This window comes from Gallus gallus, chromosome Z (assembly GCF_016699485.2).
Source record: "Gallus gallus isolate bGalGal1 chromosome Z, bGalGal1.mat.broiler.GRCg7b, whole genome shotgun sequence".
Classification (NCBI taxonomy): Eukaryota; Metazoa; Chordata; class Aves; order Galliformes; family Phasianidae; genus Gallus; species Gallus gallus.
Genome location: NC_052572.1, coordinates 11,855,092 through 11,876,612, shown reverse-complemented (window position 1 = coordinate 11,876,612; position 21,521 = coordinate 11,855,092). Strand labels below are relative to the sequence as shown.

The window sequence follows — 21,521 nt, the reverse complement described above, 5'->3', positions numbered from 1 at the left end:
GGATAGAAGACAACACTATCTCAATCAGGAAATTAAAAGGAAAAAAAAAAAGCAAACAAACAAACAAAATGCAAATTTAAAAATAATAATGACAGGACAAAACTGGGGAAAAATCCTGAAGAATGATAGAATGAAAATGTAATGTATCAAAGTTCGGCAGGTTTAGGGTTGTGTTTTTTTGTTTTGTTTTGTTTTTGTTAGTTGGTTTGGGTTTTTTGTTTGTTTGTTTAGTTGTTTTTATTTTTTATATTTTACATTTGTACCTTAAAAGACTTAACAGACATTTTTTCCTTAACAGACTTCTTGTATTTCTTATGTGCCTAAAAAAAGTCAAAGCTGTAAGCCATGAGTATCAGAAGAATCATCAATTCCTGAATTTGTCACTCCACCTAAGCAGCTAAGTGATTTCACTTTCAACAAATGACAGACAGACCATGCCAAGTTGAGTTATCTTACCCTAATCAGAAGGATAAAAGCCTGCACACCTCACTGAACTAAAAATTGCTAATAATTAAACATCACAGGTAGTCTCCACTTCAAACAGCCTCACATTCTGAATAGAAAAAGCTCCTTAGCACACAACTACTGAATAAAGATAGAGCTACAATACTAACTTTAGAGAATGCATGATTCTCATATCCTTGTGTTCATCTAGCATAAGACACGTAAGAAATATGACTGTACTAAATACTTTAAAATTCTAAGTTATGAACATTACAGAACAGAACTTAGTAACTTAAAAGACCTATCTCTTAAGCACTAACTTATAAAAAAAATACATATTAATATCTGCAGTTGACCACAACTTCCACTTTGTTGTCTGTAGCAAGACATATTTACCCCAGGCAACGCTACAGGCCTGGGGCAGAGTGGCTGGAAGACTGTGTAGAGGAAATGGACCTGGGGGTGTTGATTGACTCTAGACTGAACATGAGCCAGCAGTGTGCCCAGTTGGCCAAAAAGGCCAATGGCATCAGAAATACTTGTATCAGAAATACTGTGGCCAGCAGGAACAGGGAAGTAATTGTCCACCTGTACTCAGCACTGGTGAGGCCGCATCTCGAGTACTGTGTCCAGTTTTGGGCTCCTCACTCTAAGAAAGACATCGAGGCCCTGGAGCATGTCCAGAGGAGGGCAACAAAGCTGGTGAGGGGTCTGGAGCACAGGCCTTATGAGGAGCGGCTGAAGGAGCTGGGATTGTTCAGTGTGGAGAAGAGGAGGCTCAGGGGAGACCTTCTTGCTCTCTATAGCTACCTGAAGGGAGGTTGTAGTGAGCTGGGGGTCAGCCTCTTCTCTCGTGTGACTAGTGATAGGACTAGAGGGAATGGCTTCAAGCTGTGCCAGGGAAGATTCAGGCTGGACATTAGGAAATAGTACTTCTCTGAAAGGGTGGTCAGGCACTGGAATGGGCTGCCCAGAGAGGTGGTGGAGTCACCGACCCTGGAGGTGTTCAAAGAACGTTTGGATGTTGTGTTGAGGGACATGGTTTAGTGAGAACCATTGGTGAAGGGCGAATGGTTGGACTGGATGATCCTGTGGGTCTTTTCCAACCTTAGCAATTCTATGATTCTATGATATTCAAAACAACATCAGTCTTTCATTCTGCACAAGCAGTAAGAAGTGGGACCAAAAAACTTAAAACCAGGAACATATGGCTCTTAAGTTTCAGAATTATGACTGCTTTGCAAAACTGTATTATTCCAGCAAATGACTTAATCACAGTCTGTGTCAGTTTTTATACTATTCACAATCATACAACAGTAGCAAAAGAGTTCAATAAAGAATAGATCCCACATGTTAGGTAACATACAACATGAAGGAAAATGCCCTTCTTATCTAAAAACTTTTCATTAAAATACTTTTATGTTTATTCTTAAACTTTTAACATTTGTGTTTTCAATCCCTCAAGTTCATCATGAAGATTTCTGGCCAGTAACATCTCTGCTACAACAGTACCTAAATTAACAACTATTTTACTTTATGAAAATTAAAGGTGTAGTTATAGGATTCATTGAACAAATAGTATCAAAATGATGTTTAAAAGAAGAAACTTTGTAAAACTAGGAAATCATTTGGGAACTTCACCTTATGTGAGTGTTTTTCACAGTGGAACTAAGTATCAAAAAGGGTTCTTAACACAAAAAGTAAATACAACTTGATGAAGATGCTTTATTAATCTATTTTTTGTATAAATTTTCATTAATTTTCCTTTTTTAGAATCAGAACAACATGGCTATGTAGATCAACTACTTCTCAATACAACTCAACAGTTTTGAATAAACTAGATTTACACAATTTTACTACCTTTCAAACTCTTTTACTGTGGAGAAAATATTTCTCTTCAAGTAATCAGACTGACCAAATATAGCATCAAATAAATTAGGATGACTAAACATGGCTATTCCTAATAAACCCCTATACTCTGGAAACAGACATTAACTTAATTTCAAATAATTCACAAAAGCTTATATCATGCTCTCCAAATACTACACTGCCCAACTGTACAACAAAGCCATCAATGTGGAGAAAGTATTTCTTTCCAATTCTCAGGTTCCTAAATTCACATTTGGCAAACAGAAGAGGGTTTTTTGTTTGTTTGTTTTTGGGTTATTTTTTTGTTTCTTTGTTTTTTGTTTTTGCTAAAAGAACAGAAAAAAAATCCACATTAGCACCAAGACAACTAAATCTATTCCAAAAGTTCTATCCACCTCCTGTAACTACTTAGTATACTGACCTACTTAGCCAAATTTTAAAATCATGCATGATATCAAAGCTGTCTAAAGCTCTCTGAGACAGGCTGTGATAGATCCAGAAAACAGCAAGAAAAAATATCAAGAAGCAATTGCAATATCTACAAAAGATCCTACAGGTGTTATCTTAAGCATGTATGAATGAGAAACCATCTACCAGGCAGAGGTTTAAGAATATTACCCAGATTACATAGCAAAGTATAAGGGGATGTAAATAAACTACAGGGGAGAAACAGTAATGAAAATACTTTCTTCACAATAGGAAGACAGGAGGGATCTACATGGATCCTTTTCCCCAGAAAGTTGCTCATTAAACTGGGGGAAAGAAAAAAAAGGTTGAATATTTCACTAAGAAGCAAGTCTTAGTCTAGGGACATAGTTCAAAGACATTGACTAACCACCATGCTGTCTACCATTTCATAGAATTGTAGAATGGCGTGGGTTGAAAAGGACTGCAATGATCACCTAATTTCAATGCCCTGGCTGTGTGCATGGTCACCAACCACCAGACCAGGCTGCCCAGAGCCACATCCAGCCTGGCCTTGAATGCCTCCAGGGATGGGGCATCCACAACCTCCTTGGGCAACCTGTTCCAGTGCATCACCACCCTCTGGGTGAAAAACCTCCTCCTAATATCTCACCTAAACCTCCCCCGTCCCAGTTTAAAACCATTCCCCCTTGTCCTATCACTACCCACCCTCATAAAAAGCCATACCCCCTCCTGTTTATACGCTCCCTTCAAATACTCGGAGGCCACAATGAGGTGTCCCTGGATCCCTCTCTTCTCCAAACTAAGCAAGCTCAGTTTCCTCAACCTTTTCTCACAGGAGAGGTGCTCCAGCCCTCTGATCATCTCAGTGGCCCTCCTCTGGACCTGCTCCAAGAGCTCCACGTCCCTCCTGTACTGGGGGCCCCAGGCCTGGATGCAGTACTCCAGATGGGGCCTCACAAGAGCTGAGTAGAGGGGGACAATCACCTCCCTCTCCCTACTGGCCACCCCTTTTTTGATGCAGCCCAGAACACAGTTGGCCTTCTGGTGGGCTGCACATGCACACTGCTGGATCATGTCCAGCTTCTCGTCCACGAGGACCTGCAGATCCTTCTCCACAGGGCTGCTCTCAAGGACATCTTCCCTCAGTTTGTATAAATACCTGGGATTGCCCCGACCCAAGTGCAGCACCCTGCACTTGGCCTTATTGAACCTCATTAGGTTTTCATGGGCCCACTTCTCCAGCCTGTTCAGATCCCTCTGGATGGCTACCCTCCTCCCTAGAGTATCGACTGCACCACTCAACTTGGTGTCATCCGCAAACTTGCTGAGGGTGCACTCGATGCCATCGTCTGTGTCAGTGATGAAGATGTTGAAGAGCACCGGTCCCAAGACTGACCCCTGAGGGACACCGCTTGTGACCAGCCTCCACCCTGACACAGAAACATTAATCACAACCCTTTGGCTGCATCCAGCCAGCCAATTCTTAATCCATCGAACAGTCCATCCTTCAAATCCACACCTCTCCAATTAGAGAGAAGGATGTGGTGAGGGACCATGTCAAAGGCCTTGCAGAAGTCCAGGTAGATGACATCCATCACCCTTCCCCCGTCCACTGATGTCATCACTCCATCATAGAAGGCCACAAGATTGGTCAGGCAAGATTTGCCCTCGGTGAAGATGTGCTGGCTGTCTCAGACCACCTCTTTATCTCATGTATGCTTTAACATAGCTTCTAGGAGGATCTGCTCCATGATCTTCCCAGGCACAGAGGTGTGGCTCATAAGCCTGTAGTTCCCTGCGTCTTCCTTTCTCCCTTTCTTTAAAATTGGAGTAATATTTCCCTTTTTCCAGTCACTGAGGACTTCACCTGACAGCCATTTGTGCGGGAGCTGCTCCATAAAGGTTAGGACTGGCCTCACAGTATCAAGCCAAGACAATCTACATCTTTCCACCCCTTCTTGTAACCAACACATATTACCTATGTACTTTATTCTTCAGACACTTTACTCAAATGATGACCATCTTCTACATTCTTCCTTCTTTAAGGATCTTAAACTCACTGGAACACAGGAACAGAGAGCTAATTATAGCCCTTAATTTCTCTAATGCATTACCATAAAGCTTTCCACTATAGTACTGAGACAACACTATTTTCCTGGCTTTTGGTAATGCAAAGGTGAACTGTGGTCCATATTCTACAGAGACATTGATATTCATAACTGGCAATGCAGATAAATCACAAATTAAACTGAAGAATAGGTTACTCAGCATGTCTAACTTATAACCGAATGTCCACAATACCATGCTGAGCAGTTTATTTATGTAACTTTCAACTGCAACAATTTCCAACAAAGTATTCCTTCTGTTCCAGGGCAGGGATGGATTTTAAAATACATCTGATGTGTCATGCAATGTTTTACGTTTGCTGAAAAAAAGTAAAATGCCACTGATTATCAGCACTGTATCTTTCACTTATCTAAAAAGCAAACATTTGAAAACTTATCAAAACAGTTATGTTATGTATTTCTGGTTATAAGAAAGATACAGTTATTTGCCTACCATCATTCACTGATGAATGAAAATGAGTGCGTCCAAGGTAAGACACACTATGATATACATGTGTATGGAAATGTTTGTAAAGGATAGCTAAAGAAGAACAGACGTAGTCTACAGGCGACACACATCTAACTTTCAGAAAGGTAGCTTAGTCTTTCTCATATGAGGCATTAATTTTATTTCACAAGAATCACTGATCCATTTTAAAGAAGATTTTCTGTCCTCTGTAGCTTCCTCGCTATTGCAGAAGAAATAAAATCAATTTGCTTTTTTCCAAACTGGAAATTGCTTTAGCACAAATGAGAAACAGAAACTATACGTCCATATGAGAAAACTTTGACAACACAGAAGCATCAGAAAGGAAGCACGATACTCTTCAAGCTTTGTTCAGGTCATTCAAACACAGACCAGAAGGAGCTAAAATGGATCAGGCCTCAACTACTTGAAACTAGCATCAATATGTACACTCAATAACAATAAGGAGTAGTTATTAATGCTTTCTTGTCTTCCTTTTTTATACTAGATACTGAAGTACTCTACATAGGTAGGAATGATACCCTTTGCTAGCCATTTATCCAGGGTTTCAGCTACTGAGTTACTGTCCTCTTTCTTAGTAATGTTGGATCTACGACCAATCTCTGCAGTAAAACATACAACTATGAGGAGCGCAGATAAGAAGCAGAAACAAAAAGATCTGTTCCTGTGGCAACAAAGAGGGACTGCACCATCCACTCTCTTCAGACAAACAAAGCAAAACTGAAAACTCACAGGATACGATCCAGGGACAAATCTCAATTCATAATCCTTTTCTAACAGTTGCCAGGGGAGACCACAAACTAAGGCTTGTAGAATAGCAAGTGGCCTTCTCAGGCCACATGTTTAACATGATTGTCTGCATACTTTTGGCACACATGATAATACTTATACCTAAGACATAAGATCATATTGGCAATAGTATTGTGTATAGTAGTAACTTGCTATCACATATTATTCAATACGCATTTACATCTGTGTTTTCCAGCTTCATATTACATCTAACTTGAGCACCCTCCATTGCTAATTATTCCTAACTTATAGAAAATACCCTCTTCTAAATCCTCTATGACAATGGCTTTCAAATAGGTGTATTTTAAGTTGCTATTTTTCAGTTCCCAAAAGACTTTAAGGCAAGTTTTCAAAGATGCTGCTGTACTTTTCCATTGAAAACTGCATGTAAATATATACACGCATATAAGCCTTTTACACAGATGACTATAAAATTCTATTACAGTATTTGAAGTTAGTTAAGATTACAAAAACACTGATGAGTTATGTTAGGAATCTATGAGTGCTCATTTCATTAAACTTTGTTCAGAATTCAAAGTTATTACAAAGAAATCACAAGCTGACCACTATATCTTAGCAATGAGCACACCAAGTCACAAACTGATATCCTCTCCTCCATACCCTACAGACCCTAAGTCCTTATTTGGTGAAGGTTAACAATGATTACGACAAAACCTAAATTAACCTGAAGAACCATACTACAACTCTGACAGGATCATTAGTGTTGGTCTTAATGGGGTGAATCTATAAAATGACTACAGATTATCTAAAGAAAAACAAAAGCACTTCTTACAGTCTCATGTGCCAATTTATAATTACTGAGCTCAGTGACCAAATATTTTACTGCATTTTAATACTCTAAGACTTAGGAACTAGCCTATTTAAAGTCCAGCTGAGGATTCTAACTTATTTCAGGAAGTAAATGCTGATATGTACCAGTTTCAAGTAATTACATACATGTAAATCTACTGAAGGCAAAGCATTTGTACAAGTAATGTTTTAAAGCACTGACATGCAGTCCCAATAGTAAGTTCATGCTCAACTTGATTTACAGATCTTTAATTCATTGTATCACATACATAAATCTGAATTGAATTCCATCAAGATGTTATTCTACTAATAAAACCTCTATGTCCTCTACATTCAAACCAAAGTATACTCATCTTCTGATTTTTGTTTCTTTTTTGTTACAAAACAGCATAACTATGTAAGTTTAGTGATCATAGAACAGATGATATTTTCCTGTTCTTGCCTAAAATAGTTACATTTATATATCCACAAAAAAATTTTATGATATCTTCTGACAGAATTTCAAAAATCAATACAACTTAAAATGAGATAATTCCATTTTTACTGGGATTCTCTAGTTCAAAGTTACACCTGTATGTATTAGGAGTAGGGAGGAGACCTTCAATAGTTTTGATTCTGACAAACATTGTTCTCTCACCACATTTCATTCAGGGTCTCATATTCAACGAATTGTAGAAACATTTAGTTAGGTAAGTTCATTAGCCTAGTCTCTGAAGTTACTTTTTATCAGATGACTTCCAACAACTGTACATATATCTTTAAACTGGAAAAAGTGTGAACTAATTCAACACTCCTTAGCCAGTAGTGAAATGGTGCTAAATTAAATCAAGTTATGAGCTATTGCTACAAGTTACATATATGCAATTTAACATTTACTGTAGCTGAACACAGAGTAAGTTCAAATTACCAGGACTTAACAAGTTATACGGAATCTTTAGGAGTCCATCTAAAGAACTATTTTGTAAAACTTTATTGGCTAATTATTTATCAAGACATGATTAAGAACCTACTTAATACCATAACATCGTATGTCTACTTTGAGCTAGAAAAGGGGTTTGTCAGAAATAAGCACAAACATTTAAGGAAAGAAAATTCCTGTTCTGAAGCCTACTAATTCAATATAATTTCTTAAAAGGGTACTAAATTAAGTAAGTAGCTTTCATTATTCTTCCTTCAGGTTGTAGGATAAGATTACAATGTGATGCAAAAACTGAGAATGTTTACCTTGTGGAATTACGATGTCTTGACCATGTGATGGTACTCAGAGAATTACAAACAAAACAGTTCTTAAACCAAACCATTTTTATTGCAATTCCTCAAATATTTTTATGATATTTTCCATGGTAAAAATAAATGATCTACTTCTGTAAATAACATGACTAAACTTTACATCATACTAGACAGAACCAGAGGCAATTACTCCAGTGAGTAAATGTGTGGAGCCATAACTCTAAATAGTATTTTATAATAGTGACCCTGGAGTGCACAGTACGTTCCCACAGTTCTACATCAAAGCCACGAGTCACCTAAATTATTGTTGGTATCACCTACAGCTTTGCTTCAGTGTATGCCAGAACTACCACTGTTTTGCAGAATTAACTCAATGTCTGTTTTGCACCTAAGCATGGGCAAGATCCTTACAGCAAGAGAGGTCCAGATAAATACACACATTTCAAACATGCCTTACACACAAGAAATGAGTACTTTGCATCACAGCATCTTCACCTCCATCCCTTCACTCGAAATGTCATCAGGACAGAAGAGCACTTGCTCAGGATACCAGATACTGATATTCTAACATCCTCCTCAGTAGCAATTGGTTCAAAAGTACATTTGTCACATCCTTCAGAATCATTCACTGTCTCTATGACTGTAAGGAACAACAGGCATTCCCCTCTTCTCCTGCTGAAGGAGTAGTGCACCACAGTGCAAAGACAATTTAGAAGAAGGAAAGAACCTAGAAGAGAGACTATGGATGTCAGATAAATTTAAACTATTTTAGGAGGTAAAATTTTTGTCAGTGTTTTCTATTGACTAACCTAGCTATTTAGACCTCTTACTCAGCACCACAGTACAGTTTTACACGCTCACACATCTCTGACTTGTGATTGACACTCATGGGCTGATCTGTTCAACAGCAGAATCACAGCAAAGCCCCATTTTGACCTCATTTCAACTCCTTTTTATGATGCAGAAATCAAGATTACAATTTTACTACTCTGTGACAGCTGTACAAGGCAATGCTTAAAAAGACAATATATTAATTACATTTCTATACATCAGAGTGCATAATGTTAAAAATGCTGAAGATCTAACTTTAAAAAACCCTCTAAAACAGAACATTCAACACAGAATTTCACGTTCACATCGAACATTCTCAAACATTACATTTTCTGTGCACCAACACAAAGTCCTCTAGACCTCTACCAGGAAATCCCACACCCCCGGGCTAGAAGATCACATTTGCACAGTCAATCAAAAGTTAATAAATGCCCCTGCACCCAGGAATTCTGACACAGTCTTTTATTATTGTTATATAATCATGTAACATTCCTCTCCCACCCACAGGCCCAATCTCCATTCACTGTACAGAAGGGACCTGATCATGAATTAAAAGCTACTCATAAGGCTGTAAGGCCTGTTGCGTACATGACTCTCCAACTTCAAGACAATGTGAAAGAGAAGTATGAAGCAAAGGAGACGGGAGACCAGCCTTCTAGAAAAAGAAAAATGCCACTCACAGGAATCTGATTCCACTTCTATTACAAATGATATTTTTTTTTCTGTGTTCCTTTATTCCTGCATTCTCCAAAATCTAATTTGAAGAATTGCTCATTAATCATGCTACAATCAAAATTAATGAAATCTGCGCTAATATTATCATACATGTTATGATTAAAAAAAAAAAAGTCAGACTAATTTAAATGTCAGGTCCAGTTGGAATTCCAAAGTTATAAAGACAGTGACCAACTTCTGCATCTCAGTTTCTAACTTGTAAGATCATGCACTCTCCTCAAAAACATTTTAAAACAGAATCTGTGAAGCATTCCAGTAATCCAGTACATATCACATAAATGCCTGTGAGAATTCTATCTCTGGAGCAAGGTTTAACAATGTAAAGCAATTAAGATAAAAGACTATATACACTGAGCACCAAAGAGAAAATAATAACTAGGAGTGGAAGCAAACTTGGGAGCTTATCTGGAAACCAGAACACAGGAAGTTCCATCCAAACATGAGAGAGAACTTCTCTACTGTGAGGGTGACAGAGCACTGGAACAGTCTGCCCAGAGACGCTGCAGTCTCCTTCTCTGGAGATACTCAAAATTCAGTTGGACACTTTCTTGAGTAACCTATTGTAGAGAACCTGCCTTAGCAGGAGAGTTTGACTAGCTGATCTCCAGGAGTCCCTTCCAAACCCTATGATTATGCAATTCACCTTCTCAAGGCAAGATTCCTCTTCTCAAGGAAGGATACCTATCACCATTCCTAGAAGATATTAACCTACTGTCCGTTTTTTGGTTTTGTTTTAAATCTCTATGAAGGAAACCACTTTCATTCCACATAGTCACTGAAATTTCTGTAGAAAAAGCGGCAACAAATCAAAATTACCTATCACTGTGCATTCACAAAAATGACAAATGCAGACTACATATATCTAAACTACAGAATTTCCTATTTTCTCTTATTAGATGCATTCCATATTTCTGAGGTTTTTCTTTTCATTATATGCTCTTCTCAGTTAATAACAAAATAAATAAACAAACAAATAAAAATAACAGACAGACAACTCAAACAACAAACTTCAGTGTGTGAAGTATCACTTATTTGACCAGCCAAATGTTGTTTCATAGTTTTGGCTTCTCAAGCCTCTCTCAGTAGATACTTCACACATATTTTCATCTCCACAGACATTCCCTTGACTGTATACCCAACTCCAGTCCACCCCTTTATCCTGGTTCCCTGCTAAAACTATATTACAGGTCTACCTGTACCTTTGCTAAGGACATCAGTATCTATCTCACAAGCTTCTCTATTCAGTTCCAGTCAGTTATCATTTTCTTAGCAATTTCCTCCATCCCAAATTCTTGACCATAAAATTTCCACTCCCTCCCTACCTGTCTAAGTTCAATTCCAATCCACCACTCCTCTCTTCTATGTGTTCAGCCTTCCAAACACCTGCAACCTCAGTTCCTGTTCAAATGTGGAAGAGACAAATCAACACTATGTATAAGCAGTGAGTGGCCACCTGGAAACTATGTAGGCTGCTTCAAAAGTAATGTCTCCTAGGTATTTCCATGAAAATTATGACAGCTACAAAGAGAACTATTTGATAAATTAGACTCCTGGTCACAAAATACTATTTTTAACATAGTCACCACCATTGCCTATGCACTTTCATCAGTGATCAACAAGAGTCTGCATGCTGTGTTCACAAAATTCTGATTGCGACTAATAGGTCGCACCAGTGGAGGCGACCTATTAGTACTGTCACCTCTGCTGAACCGCACCACCCATTGACTCACTGTGCTCACATCCACTGTTTGGTCTCCATAAATGTTCAGTGGGAATCAGTGAATGTCAGTGGGTGCCATTTTTTCCACATGGAAGAATTCAGTGACACACCTTTGCTACATCTACACTTCCGTATCAGATGCTATTCTGTCAGATTGCCCCTCTGCTGCCATCTGTCACATGGCAACAGCACTTAACAGGATAATGGTGGGAAGGTTCATCCCCTTCTGCCATACCACAAAAATCTGCCTCTGATATCATGGGCCAACATCATAAGATAGAAGGCATTGCTTTCAGCACAGCCCTTGTAGAATCCATAGCATACCTCACTACACTAAACTGTACTAATGTGGAAAGGTAAACTGTGCATACAACATTTTTGCCTTTAATGCCTACAGTAAGAAAAGTGAGATAATTTTGCAGATACCTGTAACTGGCCCAATTTTTCACAGATTTTCAGGTGGCAACAAGATGCACATCCCAACCACAGAAGTCACTTCATGCTCAAATGTTAATATCCTCTCTCAGAGAATGGAGATGTTCAACTGATTTGAAGAAAAGGTCAGAAATTATTTTTGAACACTGACTTCTCTAACCTGACCCTTTGAAGCCAGAAAGACATTTCAGCCTTTCAGTACCCAAAGAGAGATTATAGGTAATATATCTGTCTGAATGGAAGAAAACATGCAAGAAGTGGGACAGTCTGTATTGAAACTTTAGACCTGAAAACAAAATTTTTGAGACAAAGTATTTCTAAACTTATCCTTTCTGAATACATGGTCAACACAAAGGTGAGTTTGTTAGCTCAGACATAATAGATAGGACCTGCAGTGTCATAGACACGTGCCTACATTCCCAGAGTTTGATAAGTTATGTTATTTAAAAAAAAAAAAGAAAGAAAAAAGAAAGGTTTGTACTATAAAGCCAAACATGAAAGTATTAAAGTATTAAGAAATGTCAGAATTGCAATCACTTACACTTATATCAAAACACACTAAGGACTGAACTGTCTTCATAAAATGATCATATACTGCTTTTGTTACCCCCAGCATCCCTGTTTTATGTAATGGTATGTGACAGACAATGGTCATGAAGCAAATTATAGTTATAAAGTAAAAGGAGCTTTGTTCTGTGAGGTGTTACACCTTTTTACTGTGAAATTTAAATAGCATACAGTTAATTAAAAAAAAAACAAAAAACTCCCCCAAAAGAGATGATCTGCTGGAAACTGCAAGTTTGTCAAAAACAATTTTTGTCTGCAAAAGTAGTAATTAAATAAAACAAAACAACAACAACAACAAAAAAAAACACAGAACAAAACCAAACAACAATAACAACAACAAAAAACCCACAAAACTTTACAAACTTAGAAATACTTGTTCTACCTGTTCTATAATATACCTTGAGCCTCTGGGTCATGATTAGAGCAGATGATTAGATGATAAAAAGCTGTATGGAGGAGGAAAAACTCATGAACAACTCTGTCTGATACAGATTGAACATGGGACGTTCTACATCCCACAGCTCTGGCTAGGAATACACATGTGATACCTCAGAACAGTCCTGCTTTCCTAACACGGACACACAGTTTAGCACAAATACTAATTTGGTGACCAAATGACATTGCAGTGAAATGGTCTGACCACTAGGTTGCAAGGGTTTTCACTCAACCAGTTTACATGAACTGCAACAACTACCACTTTCAAGGGGCAGAGTCACACTCCAAACATGCACCAAAAAAGGCTTAAGACCTTCTCCATGCTTGCTATTTCTGTATGCTGTTCAAAGTAGCATTTTGAGAATCTTCAATATGGCAAGCAAGTTATTTAATCACTTGAAGATTTGGAGTTATGCTACAGTTGCTGTCTCCCATAGTTTGTTTCTTCATGTTATGAGACTCTTTTTAATTTTTTCAGAACAGGAAATCTATTTCTGTCTAGTTCCTGGCATAACCAAGACAGCTAAAACTGAAAAGATGTTCAAGGCCATCGGTGAAAACCCATTCTACATTTTTTATGGGTGCAGCATAGAAACAACAGGCCTGATATGTTGAAGTGTGAGACGCCCACAATAACAAACAAAATAAAATAAATTCATGATTTCATTCTGTGTTGTGAAGTAACTCTAAAGATCTCAAGAATAAAACATGTCAAATTACACACTCAAGATTTATAAGCACTTTTAAAACACAATTTTGACTTAGTTTCAGTCTTCCATCTGTAAAATGGAAATAATATTTTATGGATATACTACAGAAGTGTTCTCGAACATTGGTGACACACAGATATGTATTTTTATGATAATTCTTACAAATGAATAGATGAAAACACTGCAACATTCATTAAAGATGTGGATGCAATACAGCAGGTAATGTCAGTGGGCTGCACACTACATGACAAAGCCAAACAAATACATAAAGTAGGTTATAACAGTATACTAGTCAGCTGCTGTTTCCCATGCATTGTATGAAGCACTGAACTGGGGCTACAATGGTAAGGGGAAGATACAATAATGTAGTTAATGATCCAGTGTACAGAGAAGGGGGCTAGCTTATGTTTGTTTCTTAAGTCTTATTCTGTTTCCTTATCTGAGTCTGACTTTACAGTCTAACGTCTTCAACACTCTTCCTATACAATACATTGCAGGTCTACACACTCACTCTGCTGAAAAGTCAAAAAGGAAAAAGGAAAAAAAAAATCTCCACCACGGTAGTTCTTTATATCTACCATAGCAATAATTTGAAAAATTGGAATATCTAATTATATAAAGAACCACTTTGAACCCACTGGAATAAATAATAGAAGTAGTAAGAATACAATCTTCTAGAATCTGGTCCAACTTAAAGACTTTAACATGAAAAATGCTCTTCAATTTTTACGTTTTTTAAAAAGTTATTTCTATAAGCCACCTTCAAGAACAGCACCAACAACTACATTTAAGTTGCCTTTTAGATTCTACATACAGCTTAACCAAAATTCTTTCTCTCCTCCCTGTTGCTAGTGAGATTTTCCACAGGGAACAGTTGGGACAGGAAGTGAGACAAATCATAGACTCTGCACAATCTCGCAGCACACATCAATATAAAGCACCTCTCTCACATGTACTTTGCAGGTCAGGCACATCTACTAAATGTGGTTATAACAGTAATGAAATAAAACATGAATATAGATAAATTGTATTGAAGGGTTTTATAACAACGACATGACAAAAAGACTTCCTTTTTTTACTATTAAAGATGATCACCTTTAAACAGGATTATTACCAATAATATACAGGTACCACCAATTTCAAGCACTTCCATATAGCTTGTTATCACTGATTATTGAAAACCAGAAACTAACCTAATCTGTATTACATCTAATGAGGGCATATGAAAAGGAAGGCTGAAAATAAGTTGCATCATATGGAAATGGCCTTTTTTTTTTTTTTTTTTTTTTAATGTTGAATATTTCTAACAAAATAATTTGTGATTATAAGTAGCTACTAACACTGGATGATACACCTTCTGCCTACCAAACACCAAACTCTAAAGTTACAATGACCTATATTTTTCCAATTGAGTACATTCATAATTGCTATCAAAATGTACACAGATTGACAAATATAGAATAAATTCTTCTAGAAAAATATCTAGAAAGCAGTAAGTTCTTAATTTGAAAAGATTTCTTTCTTAGGTCCAGATACTAGGAAAAGAATCATAATTTCTCCAAATACTAGGAAAAGAATCATAATTTCTCTTTCCAATTAGTAGCAATTGTCCACCAACTTTACATTTGTTGTCTAATGTTTATGAAGTTAACATCAATTTAAATTTAACAGGATGACTTTATCACTTCCTAATGTAATGCACACAAAAATGTACCACATTTACTACTGAAAAGACAGACAATTGCAATAGCAAACTTACTATACCAATCTCTGGCTGAAATAAATGTATACTACTCTTTCATCTAATATCCTTCAAAATATGGTTTGTTTATATTACAGACAAATATACACATGAATCATTTGGGATTAAGGCTGCATTATGTTTAACATTCTACAAACAACAAAAACATGGTTCCAGCCCAAAGACATTGCTACATATTGTGTTGATTCTGCAAGAAGAGCAAGAGGAACACTATTGTCAATGGACTCGCAAATATGTAAATGAGGTTGCACCCAGATTCATGTACCCTTGTGTAAAACAGGGATCTACAAATGGTTTGAGTTGTATAATTTTGCTTCCCTGTTTCTTCTTTATTGTTCTCCTAAATCAAAATGTAAGCACTTCAAATGTAGAAAAGTTATGTTTTTTTGTTGTATGCCTGTTTCTATGTCTTTATAATATATATACATATATTTATATATCTATATACATATATATATACTTGAAAAGATAAGCTTTACAAGATAGCAAAAGCTTCAGGGATATTTATTTACTTGTTGGAATAACTTCAGATAAAACTTTGAAGTTCACAGGAAAAGAAGAAATTGAACTTGTACATAGGTGACAAATTCAAAACATGCAAGGTAGCCAAAAGCACAAAGTAAAAGACAGCCAGAAGAAAAAATGTTCCTTTTTCCTCTTCAGTTAAAATGATTTTTAAAACTAACAACTCAAGAATAATTGATTTTCTATTTCCATAGCATTAATAAAATAACTACATCCTTAAGCTGTTAAGTGCTGTGATGAGCAAAAGACTTTCTAATGCTATGGAAAGTGAAGTACACAATTCTATATGTAATATATATGATCCTAAAAAAAAAAAAAAAAAAAGTCACCTTACATTTCTCCATTAAATACCTCTGCCTAAAATTTACAACTGCATAAACTGTGATAATGCAGGTAATCGAGAATTAACCATCTATGGCTCAAAAGAACAAAAACAAAAACTCATTACAAATCATAAACAGACAGCACTATAATGTTCTCTCTATAAATAAGCCTAGTTTTGATATCAGAAAAGAGCACACTTTCTGGTTAAAAAAAAGAAAAAAAAAGAAAAAAAAAAGCTGTAAACACAACCCTGGAGAGATAAACTTGACAGGAACTACATAACTACAGTAGCTCATTTCCTGTCCATATCTCATATACTTAAAACAAACTCCCTTAAATTCAAAAATAAGTCAGATAAATTCACTCGTGTTAACTCAACAAGCACATTTCTTTGTTAAAGAAAGAGTTGTTTGAAACAACGAAATAAATGTTTCAGCTAACGTCACTTCCTAATGATCAAAACTACCCCAAGAACTACAAGTACTTCTGCACAGTCCTTTCTTTCCTGTGAAGCAAAGCTGCACTCAGCCCTTACGCATGCTATGGACCCAAAGAAAACAGCAATTCAGCTACACACAGAGATAGAGACAGTTAAGAGACAACTAGTGGCTCCCTCTGCAATTCGTTAAGTTTAAAAATAAAAAGCTGGTTTTTCGAAGAGTAAATGGTTCCTCTCCAGGCACGTAGGCCTGAGGCCCTGTTGCAAACAGTGTCTAACAGGACCAGGCAGCACAAAGACAGGAATGGGAGATTAGTGGGAGGGAGGGAGGCCGGGATTGGGGCTCAGCAGGATCTTCAGGCTTTTTAAAATTCAAACTGCTCCCTGACCAATACAAATCACGGACACGCTACTGACTACTACACGGATTTACAGCATTAAAAACACGCCTTCTACGTGACAACTATATTAACTTCACCCTTCTAAACATGTATCAGGGCACTCAAAGGCATCATAGCAGTTTTTACCACTCTGAACACAATACTCCAGAAAGTTACTTTATTAGATACAATAACCACTTACTATTACAACAGATCTGCCTGAACAACTCAAAAAACTACTTAAAAATTTACAAAGTATTAGCTGCTTGTCATCTATTAATTTTCTTTCTACAAGAAAAGTGAAAGTCATTTTCTTAAGTTTTCCACCTATTATGTAATTTCTGGAGGAGTACTTTTATTAGTTTGGAGGGTGCTTGCTTTAAAATCTACCTCAATTTTTAATATCACTCTCAACCACACTATATAGAAAGTCCAAGATTTATTTTACTGAAAATTAGCTATCATTTATTTATAAAGATCTGACACTTAATCAACAGTCATTTACAAAACACACTTGACCTGTTAAAGTGACACCTCATTACATATTCAAACATCATGGACACAAGCAGCCAATAACAACCTCAGGTTCTCAAAGTGATATGGCTTGACAAGAAAGGATGGCACTTTTTAAACACTCTTCACTTTTTCACTTAATTAAATTTACGTTTGTTCCTCACATACTTAAGGTAAAATCTCACCTTCACCTTGGGCCCTGAGATGTCATAAATGTACCACTTTACTCTTAAACCCCTTCCCTATTTTTTTTTTTTAAGAAAGCATAAAATTGTATTTCTCCTGAATTTAGTACATATTTCTATAACATCTACAGCACATAAGTATTGAGATTGTGTGGAATAACCGACACAATATGCTTGTCTATCTGTTTCCTAGCTCTGCAGGTGTCCATATTGTCAATCAGTCCACAAGGTCTAGTTCTGCTATAAATACACAAAGTGATTAACACCCTAATCAATCGCCTTATTATTTAGAGATCGAGTCCTTAAACGTTATAAATTCACGTCCATTCGAACTTTCAGAATGGAGTTTGCTAGGAGATAAGAGCAGCAAAGACAGATATTTTTGTTTCTGTGTATTTACATTGTCTCTCTTCCCCTGTCCCTCCACTTACTCCTTCCTCAGTTCAGAGGGCTGTCTGCGCCGGGACCTTGCTTCCTTGCTCTGGTGAAGTTGTAAATATGGCACAGTATCAGCGCACATTTGCGACTAATTGTATTGTTTCCTCCTCCTCCTCCTCTCTGGGCTGAGGCCTGTCACCGAGAAGCCGCTTCGCCTTTCTAATCCCCGAGCTGGAGTAAAGGCGCTGGCCGGCGGGCCTGCGCTCTCCACCAGGCCTAGGCCTCCCGGCAGCCTGGGAAGAACCGATCTCCTCCGCCAAACCCAAGCGAGCAAGAAGGGGGGATGCGAAATAAACACCTCCTGTGCCACCTACTCCCCCGTACCCCGGATAAGAGCTAATCCCCTCCGCTCTCGGCAGCGCTGGGCCGCCCCTGGCTCGGAGGCCCGGCCCGGCTGATGGAGAGGGCAGGGAGGGGAAGGGGAGACAAGGAGGGGGGGATTACCTGAGCAAATCGGCGTCTGAATCCAACGAGAATCCAAGAGGGGGAGAGAAATCCGCCCCCCTCCCTCCTCAGAGGAGCCGCCGCCGCCGCTGGGCCGCCGCCGCCGCCGCGGAGCAGGAGGAGGAGGGGAGATAATATAACAACAATAATCCGGGCCGGGAGGGGGGCTGGCTCCTCTTCCGTCTCCTCCTCAGTGCAGCGAACATGTAGAGCCGGGGGGTGAGCGGCAGAGACGAATCCCTTTCCCCTGAGCCTGCTTCACAACATCAACACGGGCCGCGCCGCACCGGGCCGAACCGGTTCCGAGACACGGCCCGAGCCGCGGGGGGAGCGGGAGGGGGGGTGGGGGGGGAAGTCGGAAGGGGGGGCCGATCTGCCGAGGGGCCGCCGCTCCCTCCGTGTGAGCGAGTGCGGGAGGGCGGAGGAGGGGGCGGCCCGGGCACGGTGAGTCGGTACCGAGCGGAGGGGTGGGGGGAAGAGGAGGGGGGGGAAGGATCCTGTGTGTGTCTCTCTCGCTCCCTCTCAACAAAATGCCGACCGGAAGTGCAGCTGCAGGAATGACTCCCTCCACCGGCGCCAAACACCAACAGCCTCCCCCTTCCCTTCGCCGCCGCCTCCTCGCCCGCTCGCTCAGCCAGCGCCGCTTCCGCCGCCGCTCCGCGCCGCTCCCTCCCAGCGCCGCCGAACCGCGCCTGGCGGCGGGCGCGGCCCTTTCCGCGCGCGGCTCTCCCCTTCCCCAGCCCTCCGCCTGCCGCCGGGGCTCCTTGTTTCTTTTTCCTTTCCCTGCCGGTGTGCGGTACGAGCCCGGAGTTTGCACTCAGGCCTGCGCTGAGAGGAAGGCACCCAGCGATTTGCGAAGAAGTGGCCGTTGAAAAAAAAATAATACATGTTCTGGGTTTCTTTTTCGCTTTCCTTAAGGATGGGGAGGACTGCAAGTGACCGCAAAATGCCACCCCGCAGGAGGCAGACGTAAAAAGGAGCCGTGTGAGGACCCGCGAGGCGGCAGCCCCCTCCGCCCCAGCGGGTGGGATGTGGCAGACCTGGGACACCGATGGAGTTACTGTTACCGTTACTGTCCGCTTCTGCCTTTTTAAAGAGACTGTGTCGCAGGAACTGAAACACCGTGCTGACAGCGTTGCCGGGGCCAGGGATTTCCAGGAGGACTTAACGAAACGGAGTGGCTTTATAAACAAGAATTTTAGACGAGCATGGGGGCAACTAGAGATGTTAAGGTGAAGGGTCTTTTACTGGAAGCTGTTGCTCCCCACCCTCTTCCAGGTTTACTGGAGATATTTTAACCGTGGGTTGTGAAGGACCGGCTTGGAGCGTGTCCTCCTCTGAAAGATTTTCTGTGTCTCTATGCAGGTAACTCTGAATAAACATGCACAGAATAATAGAAGCATTGACATCTAATGAATTCACCGTATTTTCTCATACTCACTCCTTTTATGAACTTCTCAGTACTTGGACAAAAATCCTTCTATATTCTTGCTCATCTATGGAATGCAGGATTCAGCCATACAGTTGGACACAGCAAGATGTAAATGTCCTGTGACATATAAACACACCCTTTCAGTTCTGGATGGATATTGTCTGCACAAAGACATAATATCTTACACCAAGCTAATTGAATCTCTCCAAGTCCTAACGTTTTCCTCAGTAATGCTCTATCTTTAAGGCAGATTTCAAGTCTAGCTCTCAAGCTTAACTATTAAATTCATTATGTTGGATTAATCAAAGTTTGTTTTACAAGTGTACTTGTTTGAAAGTACAGAAATGAAGATGGCACCGGAGAACACCGTAATTCAGTACTTCAATCTAATGGGTTTAAAGTTTAAAGGAAACAAAGTAAACCAGATTCTGAAAGAAATGTATTGCATTCCTTTGTTTTATGTCAATATAAAAGGTCCCAACCTTACAACTGTTTATGCATTTATAATTTAAATTATCTGTTTTAAATAATTAGTGCAGCAGATGAAGCACTTTCATAAATCCTCATGCTTTATTTAATACAGTGCAACTCTGCAAGACAAGGGGGAAATATATATATTTTTTTTCTGTGATAAACTGAATTTTAAAATCCATGTATTTCAAGGCCACATATGTGTATTATGTCAACTTAGTGTGAATTCAAACGAGAATTTGATTCTAAAAGGACAAGGCTGCAGGAATGTTAGTTCAATCTACTTCCAACTTACTGTAAATAATTCATGTTGTTGGAGTGTTTATATGATTTTATTAATTTATAAAATGCTTTTTTTTCTTAATTGATTTACCATGTAAATAAAATGTAAATACTCCTTGTTTTCAAATGCCAGGTGTCTTCCATATCAAATATGGTTTAGGTAGTAGAAACGTCATGCAAGACACACCTACTTGACTATTCTGCTTCTGCCAGAATTTTCTAGAGAGAACATCACTGGCAATATTTTAGGCTTTTATAATCCTTTTTAGCAAAAGGAATTTTTTGAAGCAGCTATTTTGTTTAAATACTGTGATGTTGCTACCTACACAAGAAAACAACTAATGTATTAGTTGTTTTAGAAAGTGTTATTGTAACACATGTGAGTAAATGAGAATTTTCTCCCTTAAGGAATGAAACTGTTAAGTATGTTCTATTCTATTAGATATTACTGTAACCCACTTTTAAAAATGATTCCTCAGCTGCATTCAGACAAGTATTCCTGTATCCCTTTTGCCTTTGAAGGTCTACTCACAACAAATTATTGTGTAACGAAAGCTCACTAGTTCCTAAAAATATTTTAGTATGAATGAGTTATATTTCTTTTTATTTGAAACGGACACAAAATGGGGTAAAAACAAGGACTTCCAAATATTATCAGAGAGCATAGCAAAAGATACTTCAAACCTTATTTCTGCTCCAGGCCTTAGTCATGGGGTGGAGGTAGTCTTAA

General features: G+C 38.7%; 1 protein-coding gene across 11 annotated transcripts in view; it reads right to left on the bottom strand.

Annotated features, from left to right (window-relative positions):
- The window catches only part of LOC427439 (Nipped-B homolog-like), a 159,425-nt gene that overhangs the window by 129,937 nt on the left and 7,967 nt on the right, over positions 1–21,521 (bottom strand). For 4 of the 11 annotated variants that reach the window (XM_040656535.2, XM_040656539.2, XM_040656536.2 and 1 more), the window contains exon 1: positions 18,607–18,714. The gene's annotated coding sequence lies outside the window, so the exon portion shown is untranslated. Of the gene's footprint in view, positions 1–18,155; positions 18,473–18,606; positions 20,156–21,521 lie in introns of those variants that run through there. The other 7 variants (XM_046905814.1, XM_046905815.1, XM_015277520.4 and 4 more) reach the window with 5 other exon arrangements.